Source organism: Tamandua tetradactyla, chromosome 1 (assembly GCF_023851605.1).
Source record: "Tamandua tetradactyla isolate mTamTet1 chromosome 1, mTamTet1.pri, whole genome shotgun sequence".
NCBI lineage: Eukaryota > Metazoa > Chordata > Mammalia > Pilosa > Myrmecophagidae > Tamandua > Tamandua tetradactyla.
In genome coordinates this window covers 107,611,438-107,623,911 of record NC_135327.1, presented here as the reverse complement: position 1 = coordinate 107,623,911, position 12,474 = coordinate 107,611,438, and the positions used below count along the sequence as shown (strand labels likewise).

Below are 12,474 nucleotides of genomic sequence, written 5' to 3'. Positions count from 1 at the left end.
ATATTATTCACTTTACTACTTGGTTCTTTCAGAAACTATTGAACAAAAAAGACAGTCTTATAACCTGATTTTTTAACAGATTAGCAAGTAGATGCAAAGCTGTGCTCAACCTCACATGACTGGTAAATGGCTAGGACAGGGATCAGAACCCGATTTTCTAGGTTATCTCCTGTCTACCAAACTTACTTAGCTCCTCGGGAAACAAATGAACAAATACAAAGATGTAGAAAAAAAAAATCTAAGGGAAAATCTCAAAATAACAGAATGCCTATAAAGGGAAAGTTGAATAAAAAATGGTATATCCATAATTTGGAATATACGTATCAAGAAGCATTTTTTTTTTTTTTTTTACATGGGCAGGCACCGGGAATCGAACCCGGGTCCTTGGGCATGGCAGGCAAGCATTCTTACCTGCTGAGCCACCATGGCCCACCCCATATCAAGAAGCTTTTAACAAATTAATTCATTTATATTTATTGAATTGGAGGAATTTCCAAAAATTACTGACAATTATAAATAATAAATAAAAATAAGGTACTAGAAATGTATATTACAATGGTCTCCTTTTTTAAAACAATGATCCCCAAAATTGTGTGTGTCTGTGTGTGTGTGTGACACAACTGTAAGATATGTAATAGCGCTGGTAATATTCACATCAGGCTATTAATATTGTTTGGTTTCTATAGGTTTTGTGTGTTTCTAATGAAACACCCAACCTTAAATATAGTGGGGATCTAATATTATTTGATGGATGAATGAATGAGCTGCTTCTTATAAGCAATTTTCTCAGTAACGTAGGCTAAACTGTGTGCTGGAATGTCAAACCTGTTCTGGATGAAAACCTTTCCAAAACATAAAGTCTCTTCTTTTAGTAAAGTTTAGAATGCTGAACATAATTTGAATTCTTCTTAATGACTCCATGCTATTAGGATGAACACAAGCAATCAGACTGTGGCATAGTCTCATAATATTTCCTGAGGGTTGCTGACCTGAGGCTGGAACCTTTTAGGTTGTTATACAAGCGATGACAGTGGGAATAGTCAAAATTTATTGGGAGCAGTAACAGAAAAATGGTAAGATTATAACTGCGAGACTCTCTTAATTGGGTATTTCTACAGGGATGGGTTGTCCATAAGTTAGAAGTGGGTGGGGGGTAATGAGAATTGCAGGCATGGAAGCCTTTAAGAAAACAAGGACTGTATGAACCTTTTGGACTCCAAAGATTGAAAGAGGGCAAAAAATGTATTCAGAACTTGACCACAATGATAGCCTCTAATGGATGAGATAACCTGTACATAAGAGGTAGTGAAAAAAAAAATGAAGTAGTGAGTAGCGTGGTGAGAGAGAACATAGTACTGTAAGTAGGGCAAACAGCTATTTCTGTTACAAAATTTTAGAACCTGAACTTCAGCCTGTATGTTCAGCATTTCCTGTGAACACAGAAAAAATCCAACAATCCTACCCAACTAGATCTGAGAATGAATAAACCCAAGTCGGAAACTGTCCTCTAGGGAATAAAAGCTTTCAGCATGATATTATAATATAATGAGCAAAGGAAATGTGTAAAGTTTTTGAATCTTACATTGTAAATGGTCCTTATTTTCTGCCATGTTTAAATGCCATTTGTGGTAATCACTGCTGCCCATTTAGAAGTCTGCTCCCCTCTGTTTCTTGCTACTTCCTCTTCTCTTTTACTTACATTCTCCCTCTATTTTCTTTTTATATATACATATTTTTATTGAGAACTCTTCACACATACACAGTCCACACACGGCATACAAGCACTGGTTCACAATATTATCACATAGTTTTGTATTCATCAACATGATCATTTTTAGAGCATTTGCATCACTCCAGAAAAAGAAAAATAAAGAAAAAACTCACACATCCCATACCCCTTTACCCTACCCTCTCACTGACCACTAGTATTTCAATCTACCCATTTTTTTTTACCCTTTATTCTCCCCCCTACTATTTATGTACTTTTTATCCATATTTTTTACTCATCTGTCCATACTCTGGAAAAAAGGAGCATCAAACACAAGGTTTTCACAATCACACGGTCACACTATAAAAGCTACATTGTTGTACAATCATCCTCAAGAATAAAGGTTATTGGAACACAGCTGAACAGTTTCAGGTACTTCCTTCCAGCCACTCCAATACACCATAACCTAAAAATAGATATCTATATAATGCACGAGAATGACCTCCAGGACAACCTCTCAACTCTGTTTGAAATCTCTCAGTCACTGATACTTTGTTTTGTCTCATTTCTCTCTTTCCCCTTTTAGTCAAGACGGTTTTCTCAATTCCATGATGTTAAGTCCCAGCTCATCCCAGGAGTTCTGTCCCATGTTGCCAAGGAGATTTATACCCCTGGGAGTCATGTCCCACTTGGGGGGTGGGGAGCAGTGAGTTTATCTGCCAAGTTGGCTTACACAGAGAGGCCACATCTGAGCAACAAAAGAGGTTCTCTGGGGGTGACTCAAGCATAATTATAAGTAGGCTTAGCTTCTCCTTTGCAGGAAGAAGTTTCATAGGGGCAAACCCCAAGATCACAGTCTCAGCCTATTGAACTGGTTGTCCTCACTGCTTGTGAGAATATCAGGACTTCCCTAAATGGGGAAGCTGAATATTTCTTCCTTTCTCCCCAACCCCCAAGGGGACTTTGCAAATGCTTTTTTATTCTCTGCCAAAATTACTCTGGGATACATCCGGGCATCACAGTAACCTGTACAAATCAAAAAGATCTCATGCCCTATTCAAGATTCCATGTACTTAGGTGTTCAACTAAACTGACCATACAAGGTAAATTAGGTAACGTGCTACCCAAAATGTAAATTTTGCACCACACAGAAGTTGAAGTTTTAAAATACGGACCATATCATCCTTTACCCTGTATTCTGATTTATTTAGTCCTATCCAGATCAGCTTCATTGATAACTCTAGTAGAAGTCTGATCATTTTTTCAACATTTTTAACAGTTGCTGTATGGGGTAATGCTGACTTCCATAGCTTCAGAGCTCTAACTCTGAGTCTCAGGTGTCACATAAATATCCAAAGTTTCAGGGAACAACCAGGTTATATACAAACAGCTCAGTATCTCAGAATTTTGAAATAATAGTTACAACTCCAGAATAGATGTAACTGCTATAAGAGCCTACAATCTAGGACCCTTTACAATAGGCCCCAACCTGATAACCCATGCTCTCGACTTTAATTCTCCAAGTTTGTAAATTACAGTTAGTCCATATAAGTGAGACATGATAATATTTGTCTTTTTGTTTCTGCTATTTCATTCAACATATGTCTTAAAGGTTCATTTACCTAGCTGCATGCCTCACAGAAGCCTGGGTTTTAATAAGTAACAAATTTCACTATGGCTTTCCAAGAATTGTATACCATGTATACTTATTCTACTTATCACAGTGTTATATGTATTTTACCAATTTTTAAGAAGCACTTTTATTTCAAATATTAAACTTTTTAAATATTTATCTTTTCAAGTAATAGAATAGTAGAAATAACCAGCAGCATTTTTTTCCATGTTTTAATTTCTCTGAAATCTGAATGAATCTTATGATCAAGCCTATGTTAGATTCAATGAAATGCAAAAGTAAAAATTCTTACATCCTTGTCATTTTCTTTTTTCATATTTTTTTTTGGTTTGATATTTAATATATGACATAAATATCTCACTCAGGTTTTTATTTGTATACCAACACTAGAAGAAATCTGCTTAACTAAATTGTATGAAAACACGAGCTTCACACAATGACCTTAAAAATAATATTTGAAGTTTCCCATAATTCTTATATCAAATAATTAAACAATAACAGACTATTAAGTTACAATTCTATATCAATAAATACAGCATACATACATTCAACAAATATTTATTTGAGTGCCTAAAATATATGTCAAAAGCAAATCTATGGGTTGTGGGTCGCAATGAACAAATTCCCTTGCCCCTACAATCTAAGTCCTTGAGTTTCAATTTTCCTATCAGTTACAGAGCAGGTGGTGATAAATGCTAAAGGGAAACCACATAGATTAAGAGGGATAGGGACCACCAGACGGAGAGAGATTATCTTTAAAAGGATATTCAAGGAAATTCCCTCTGAGATGACATTTGAAAGGAGCGAGACAGCAAGGAATACAAATAACCACAGGAAAAATGCTCCAGGGAAAGAACAAGAGCAAACTTCTTAGAGGAGAGGAGCCTCTGTTATGTGTTCAAGGACCAGTGAAAAGGCCAAGTTTCTCTGCAGCCTAGTCACTGAAGTTCCAGGAACACGTCAGGAATAGATCCTGGTTTGAATGGGAGCGCTTTAATATTTTATATTGCATTTGATACCTGTGTTTGTGTAAGGTTTCCCATAGATATCTTTAACCAAATTACAGAAAATCCATTTTCTACTAATTAAGAGTTATTACCATCAATGGCTATTGAATTTTATCCAGTGCATCAGAGCATCTATTGAGATGATATTTGTTTTTCTTTTATTCTGTTAATCTAGTGAATTATATTCAAAGATTATCTTAACTTGAACCGTCCTAATGTTCTTGGGGGGGAACCTTACTTGGCACTGATATCTTCTAACTCCTGACATACTGCTGAAATCAGCTTGCTTCTATTTTATTTTGTATTTATAAAGTGACCCATAGTTTCCTTGGGCTTTTTCCTATGTCGGCAAAGGTGTTATGAATGAGATGCATAGTGGCCCATTTTTTTCTAAACCATAAGATGTATAGTTTGTGTAAAATGAAACTGGTCCTTGAAAGTTTGGTAAAGCTGGCAGATTGTGAAAGAAAGCAAAGCAGAGAGCTGCAGGACACAGTCCTTCCACTGTAACAACTATTGAACAGGCAGAAACTGTTTGAAACAACTATTTTGAAACTCTGGAGGCCAGAAGAACATGTACAGCGCCCAGGGAAGAGCAGGAGGAAGAGGCTGACAAATTATGGTAAAGAGCAATAAACTGTTTTCTCTGCACTAGCAGTTACCAAGGCCAAGCCCACACTCTCTCATCAGCCTGCTTTTGGGGTCCAGCCCCTGGATAACTTGCTGGTGACAGAAAGGGACAAAAAAATCCTCTTCCCCCAAACTGGGGGTGGGCATGACCTATCACTGCATCACAGGTTTCCACCAGTGATTTTTGATAGCTGGGGGCCTGGCTCTAAGGTGGACTTGTGTTGCAACCCTCCCACCCCCTCCCCTGCCCTGAACAAAGGCCACAGCCCAGGAAACTTAAAGATGCTAGGCATCCTCAGGGCCGCAGGAGACAGTTAGTGGAAGGGCTACATTTGTTGGGCAGAAAGCTCAGCTTTGGGGAGCCAGGGAAGAAGTTCTTGGCACCCTTCCTTATCTCCTCCCCAGGTGCTCTGGAGCCTGCCTCTGCCCCCTTCCTGGGTCCTCTGGGAAAGACTGACTTAGGAAGGTCCTCTACTGCACGCCTCTCCTCTCAGAGTCTGCCCTCCAGTCAAAAGTAGTTTCTGACAATGAAAGGCCTGTAAGAAACTATGGAGGCGGCTGGTCTGAGGCAGAGGCCTTAAACACATAGGAGAGGGAGGTCTGCTCCTGGAAACAGAGGGAGGACCAAACTCATGCCAACAGGGGAACTCCAAAACAACTAACAAGCAAAAGTGAGGACAAAATATAGACTGAGAAAGAGAGAGTAAATTGTGCACACTTGGGTAGATATTCCTGATAGGAAGGTTGACTTATAAGAAAATCTCTTAGCACTAACTGGTTCCAAAATCAAGAAACAGAAATCCCAGGGAATATATTCCAGAGTTAACATTTTAAACATTAAAATATATAGTGTGCAAGAAGAATACAAAACAAACAAGGAAACCGAAAATGATGGCTTACTCAGAGAGGATAAAAATCCTGAAAACACCATCAAAAACTGGAATGTGGACATATTGAACAAAACCTTTAAAAAAATAAATCTTAAAAATCTTCAAGGAACAAGTGGCTAAACAAGCTGTGGCATATACATGCGATGGAATATTATGCGGCTGTAGGACAGAATAAAGTTATGAAGTACGTAACAACATGGATGGACCTTAAGGACATTAAGCTGAGTGAGATTAGCCAGAAACAAAAGGACAAATACTGTATGGTCTCACTGATATGAACTAACTTTAATGAATGAACTTGGAGAATTTCAGTTAAGAACAGCGGTCATTAGGAGACAGAAATAGGGTACAGATTGGGTAATTGGAACTGAAGGTATACAGATTGTGCAATGGGACTGATTGTAAAAATTCAGACATGGATAGCACAATACTAGCTACCTGTAATACAATAATGTCAGACACTGAATGAAACTAAATGTGAGAATGATATAGGGAGGAGGCCTGGGGGCACAAATGAAATCAGAAGGAAAGATATACGAGAAAGACTGAGATGGTATAATCTAGGAATGCCTAGAGTGTATAATGATAGTGATTAAATGTACAAACTTAAAAATGTTTTGCATGAGGAAGAACAAAGGAATGTCAATAATGCAGGGTTTTGAAAAGAGATGATAATTAATATTTTAAAACTTTAAGTTATGTGTGAGACTAAAGCAAAAAATATTTGGTACAAAATTTATAATTTTGACTAGTGCATTTCCTAATATAACTTATGTGGACAGCTTAATTGAATACCATAAGTATATGGAACCTTGAGTAGGACATGAGATTTTTGTAGGTTTGTACAGTGATGCCTTGATAAATTCCAGAAAGATTTGAACAGTGAATAAAAAGTATTTGCAAAGTCCCCTTGGGGGAATGATGAGAAAGGGGAAAATTCAACTTCCCCAAGTGGAGAACTCTTAATATTCTCACAAGCAGTGGGGACAACCAAAGCAATAGGCTAAGACCCTAATCTTGGGATTTGTTCATATGAAACTTAATCCCACAAAGGATAGGCTAAGCCTACTTAAAATTAGGTCTAAGAGTCACCCCCCAAGAGAATCTCTTTTGTTGCTCACACATGGCCTCTCTCTCTCAGCCAACAAAAGCAAACTCACTGCTCTCCCCGTCTCTACATGGCACAAGACTCCCAGGAGTATGGACCTTCCTGGCAAAGTGGGACAGAAATGCTAGAATGAGCTGGGACTCAGCACCAAGGGACTGAGAAAACCTTCTCAACCAAAAGGGGGAAGAGAGAAATGAGACAAAATTAAGTGTCAATGGCTGAGAGATTTCAGAGTCGAGAGGTTATCCTGGAGGTTATTCTTACGCATTAAATTGATATCACCTTTTTAGTTAAGGCATAACAGAGAGGCTGGAGGGAACTGCCTGAAAATGTAGAACTGTGTTCCAATAGCCATGTTTCTTGAAGATGACTGTATAATGATACAGCTTTCGCAATGTGACTGTGATTGTGGAAACCTTGTGTCTGATGTTTCTTTTATCTACCTTATGGACAGATGAGTAAAACATATGGATTAAAAATAAATAAATAATAGGGGGAACGAATGTTAAAATAAATTCAGTAGACTGAAATGCTAGTGATCAATGAAAGGGAGGGTAAGGGGTATGGTACGTATGAATTTTTTTTCTGTGTTCTTTTTATTTCTTTTTCTGAATTGATGCAGATGTTCTAAGAAATGATCATGACAATGAATATACAACTATGTGATAAAAAAGAATGTTCATATTGTATGTTGACTGGTTTTATTAATAAAATTTTTTTTTAAATCTTCAAGGAGATAAAGGAAAATACAGAGAAACTACTAAAGGATATCAGGAAAACAAATTAGGAATATGACATTCTTAGTAAAGATTTGGTAATTTTTAAAAAGAATGAAACAGAGCTACTGAAATTGAAAACCAGAATAACTGAAAAGAAAAACACCCAAGAAGGTTTCAAGAGCAGAGTGAAACTAACAAAAGAAAGAATCAGTGAACTTGAAATGAGTCAAGTTGAGGAGCAGAAAGAGAAGAATTATAAAAATTGAAAACAGACTAAAACACTTCTGGGATACTACTGTGCATACCACTATATGTGTTATGGGGGCCTTATAAGGAGAAGGAGCTGAAAGGGCAGAAGGACTAGTCAAAGAAATAATGGCAAAGAACTTCTCAAACTTAGCAAAAGATATGAATATGCACATCCAAGAAGGGCAGAGAGCACCAAGTAGGGTAAACATCAAGAAAGATATGCCCTGTCATATAGTAATTACACTATCAAATACAAAGGGCAAGGAGAGCATGATGGTTAGGTTCTGGTGTCAACCTGGCCAAACGATTATGCCCAGTTGTTTGGTCAGGCAAGTGCTGGCTGATCACAGCTGCAAGGATATTTCATGGCTGGTTGAAAAAATCGTTACTTAGTTGATTGCATCTGTGGCTGATTACATCTGCAATCAACTAAGGCATGTGTTCTGGTTTGCTAGCTGCCAGAAAGTAATATATCAGAAACAGAATGGCTTTTAAGAAGGGGAATTTATTAAGCTGCAAGTTTACAGTTCTAGGCTGAGAAACTGTTCAAATTAACTCAAGTCTATAAAAATGTCCACTCTAAGGCATCCAGGGAAAGATGCCTTGGTTCAAGAAGGCTGATGACATTCAGGGCTTCTCTCTCAACTGGAAAGGTACGTGGCAGACATGGCGACATCTGCTAGTTTTCTCTTTAGGTTTCCTGTTCCATGAAGCTCCCCCAGGGGCATATTTCTTCTTGATCTCCAAAGGTCTCTGGCTGCGTGGGCTCTTGTGGTTCTCATGGCTCTCTTACTTTCTCCAAAATGTTTCCTCTTTTAAAGGATTCCAGTTAACTAATCAAGACCCACCTGGAATGGGTGGGGTCACACCTCCCTCTAATCAAAGGTGAATACCCACAATTGGGTGAGCCACATCTCTGTGGAGATAATCTAATCAGGCTTTCCAACCTACAGTGTTGGATATGGAATAAAAGAAATGGCTGCCTCCACAAGATGGATCAGGATTAAAACATGGCTTTTCTGGGGTCCATAAATTCAAACCAGCACAGCGCGTCTCCCACAGTAAAATAATCGAATCATCTGAAGGCGTTTTCAGCCAGCAAGCTTCTCCTGTGGAGTTCGTCCAGACTCTTCACCAGAGCTGTCAGCTTTACAGCCTGCCCTATGGATTCTGGACTCTTCCATTATGATTGTGTGACACCTTTATAAATCTCATAGTTACAGATCTTTCCTATTGGTTCAGTTTCTCTACAGAACCCTGACTAACACAGAGAGAGTTCAGGAAACTGCAAGAGAAAAGTAACTTGTAACATACAATGGAGTCTCAATTAGATTGGGTGCTGATTTCTCATTAGAAAGAGAAGTCAAGAAGGCAGTGAACTGAGACACTAAAACTGCTGAAAGAAAACAACTGCCAACTAATAAATTTATATCTGGCAAAATTTTCTTTCAAAAATGAGGGAGAGAGATTGAGATATTTCTAGACCAACAAAGCTGAGAGAGATCACCACCACTAGACCTGCCCTAAAAGCAATGCTAAAGAGAATTCTTCACATTGAAGGACACACTAAAGGATATTAGACAGTGATTCAAAGTAGTATAAAGAAATAAAGAGCTACAGTAAACGTGGCCATGTGGGTAAGTACAAATGCCAGTATTACTGTAGTGTTTTGCTTGGTATGTAATGCCACTTCTTACTTCCTACAGGTGCTAAAATGTAAAATGCAAATGCATAAAAGATAATGATACTCTATGATTTTGTACAATTTCCAAAAATATAAGTTGTAACAAAAGCAAATTTAAAAAGGTGGGGGGAGAGAAGGATGTAGGAAAAGTATATGTGTATGCTATTAAAGTTAATTTGGTATTAAACTAAATATGAAGCTACATATTTAGAATGTTAAATTTTAACCCCATAGTAACCACAAGGAAAACAGATGGAAAATATAGCCAGAGAGAAAAGAGAAGGCATTCAGTATGGTACAACACACAAAATCAAATACATATAGAAGTAGGGATTAAGGAAAAACTGAGGGGCAATAAAGGTATACGACATACAAAAACTAAATAGCAAAGTGGCAGAGGAAAGTCCTACATTATCTATCATTAGTGACTTTAAATACAAATGGATTAAACACTCCAGTCAGAGAGAAACTGGCAGAATAAAAAAGTATGACCCAACTATAGGCTGTCTGCAAGAGAATCACCTTAGGGACACGGTGGCTCAGCAGGCAAGGACACTTGCCTGCCATGCCAGAGGACCCGGGTTCGTTTCCCGGTGCCTGCCCATGTTAAAAAAAAAAGAGAATCACCTTAAATTCAAAGAAACAAGTAGGCTGAATGTGAAAGGATGGAATAATATATACCATGCAAGTAATAACCAAAAGAGAGCTGGGGTGGCTATATTAATATGAGATAAAATAGATTTTAAAGTCAAAAGCAGTTATGAAGGAAAGAGACATCATTATATACTGGTAAAGTGGATAATTCAAAAAGAAAATGTAACAATTATAAATATAGATGCACTTAACAGTAGAGCTTCAAAATACATGAAGCAAATACTGATATATTTGAAGGGAAAAGGATAGTTCTACCTTAAAATTAGGAGACTCTAACATACCACTTTCAATAATGGATAGAACATCTAGTCAGAAGATCAATAAGGAAATAATAAGCCAATTAAACCTAACAGATATTTATAACACTCACCCATCAAAAATACTCTTATTTAGTGCACATGGATCACTCTCCAGTATATATTATATCTTAAGTCACAAAATAAGTCTCAATAAATTAAAAAATATGGAAATCAAAGAATGTATATTCTCCTACCACAATGGAATGATGTGAGAAATCAGTAACGGAGGAAGAAATGGAAAACTCACAAATATGTGGAAATAAAACAACATACTCTTAAATAAACAATGGGTTAAAGATGAAATCACAAGCAAAATTAGGAAATATCTTGAAGTAAATGAAAATGAAAATACAACATATCCAAACGAATGGGATACAGTGAAGGCAGGGCTAAGAGGGGGATTTATAGCTCTAAATGCTCACATTAAAAAAAAGACGTCAAATCAGAGACTTAATCTTAAAGGTTTTGAGGTATTTTTTTAGTTTGCTCTTCTTTTTCTAGTTCTAGAAGACTACCAGAAAGAACTAGAAAAAGAATAGCAAACTAAACCCAAAGCAAGAAGGAAATAACAAAGATCAGAGCATAGATAAATGAAATAGAAAATATAAAACCAAAAGAGAGAATCAATAAAATGAAAAGTTGGCGCCCTGAAAAAAATCAATAAAATTGACTAATCATGAACTAGGCTGATAAAGAGAAAAAGAAAGAGGATACAAATAGCAAAAATCAAAAATGAAAAGGGAACATTACTACCAATCCCACTGAAATAAAAAGGGACTGTAAGAGGATACTAAGAATAACTGTATACCAATAAATGAGATAACCTAGATGAAATGGACAAATTCTTAGAAACACACTACCTACATTGACTCAAGAAGAAATAGAAGATTTCAACAAGCCAATTACTAGTAAAGAGATTGAATTAAGTCATCTAAAGCATTCAACAAAGAAAAGCCCAGGACCAGATGGCTTCACAAGGGAATTCTACCAAACATCCAAAGACTCAACTCCAATGCTTCCAAAAAACTGAAGAGCAGTGAGCAGCTCTTAATTCATTTTATGAGGCCAACATCAGGCTCATACTAAGGCCAGATAAAGATACCACAAGAAAAGCAAACTACAGACCAATATCTCTTACAAATATAGATGCAAAAATCCTCAACTAGATATCAGCAAACCGAATCTAAAGGCATATTAAAAGAACTATATACCATGATCAAGTGGGCTTTATACCTGGTATGCAAAGTTGGTTCAACATAAGAAAATCAATTAATGTACTACATCACATTAACACAACAAAGGAAAAAAAAGATCATTTCGATTATTACAAAAAAGGTATATGACAAAATCCAGCACCCTTTCTTGATAAAAACACTCAGAATTCTAGGAATAAAAGGAAACTGCCTCAACTTGATAAAGGGCATATATGAAGGACCACAGTTAACATCTTCCTTTATAGTAAAAGACTGAAAACATTCCCTCTAAGATCAGGTACAAGACAAGGATGTTCACTGTCACCAGTTATCTAACACTGTTATTTACTGGAAGTTCTTGCCAGAGCAATTAGGCAAGAAAAAGAAATAAGAGCCAAGATGGCGGCTTAGCGAGGTGTGGGATTTAGTTCGTCCTCCAGAGCAGAGACTTTACTAGCAGCAGGGGCTGAGCTCAACCAAACACCAATTGTAGAATTAATTAACAAATCCTGACTACTAAAAATAGGCTCCCAGCTCAGCTGAACCTTGAGTAAAAGCAGAGGTCACTGGGTTTTGCCTCAGTGCAGAGGGGGCAGGGCTAACAGAAAAGAAAGAAAAAAAAAAAAAAACAGTTTTTTTGGATCTGAAAAGGTCTCGGCCCTGCAGGAAAGGAGGGGGCACATAGGACCTGGAGATACAC

General features: G+C 37.2%; 1 protein-coding gene across 3 annotated transcripts in view; it reads right to left on the bottom strand.

Moving 5' to 3' along the window:
* ANKMY2 (ankyrin repeat and MYND domain containing 2) overlaps positions 1 to 12,474 on the bottom strand; it is a 68,931-nt gene that overhangs the window by 42,590 nt on the left and 13,867 nt on the right. The window lies entirely within an intron of this gene.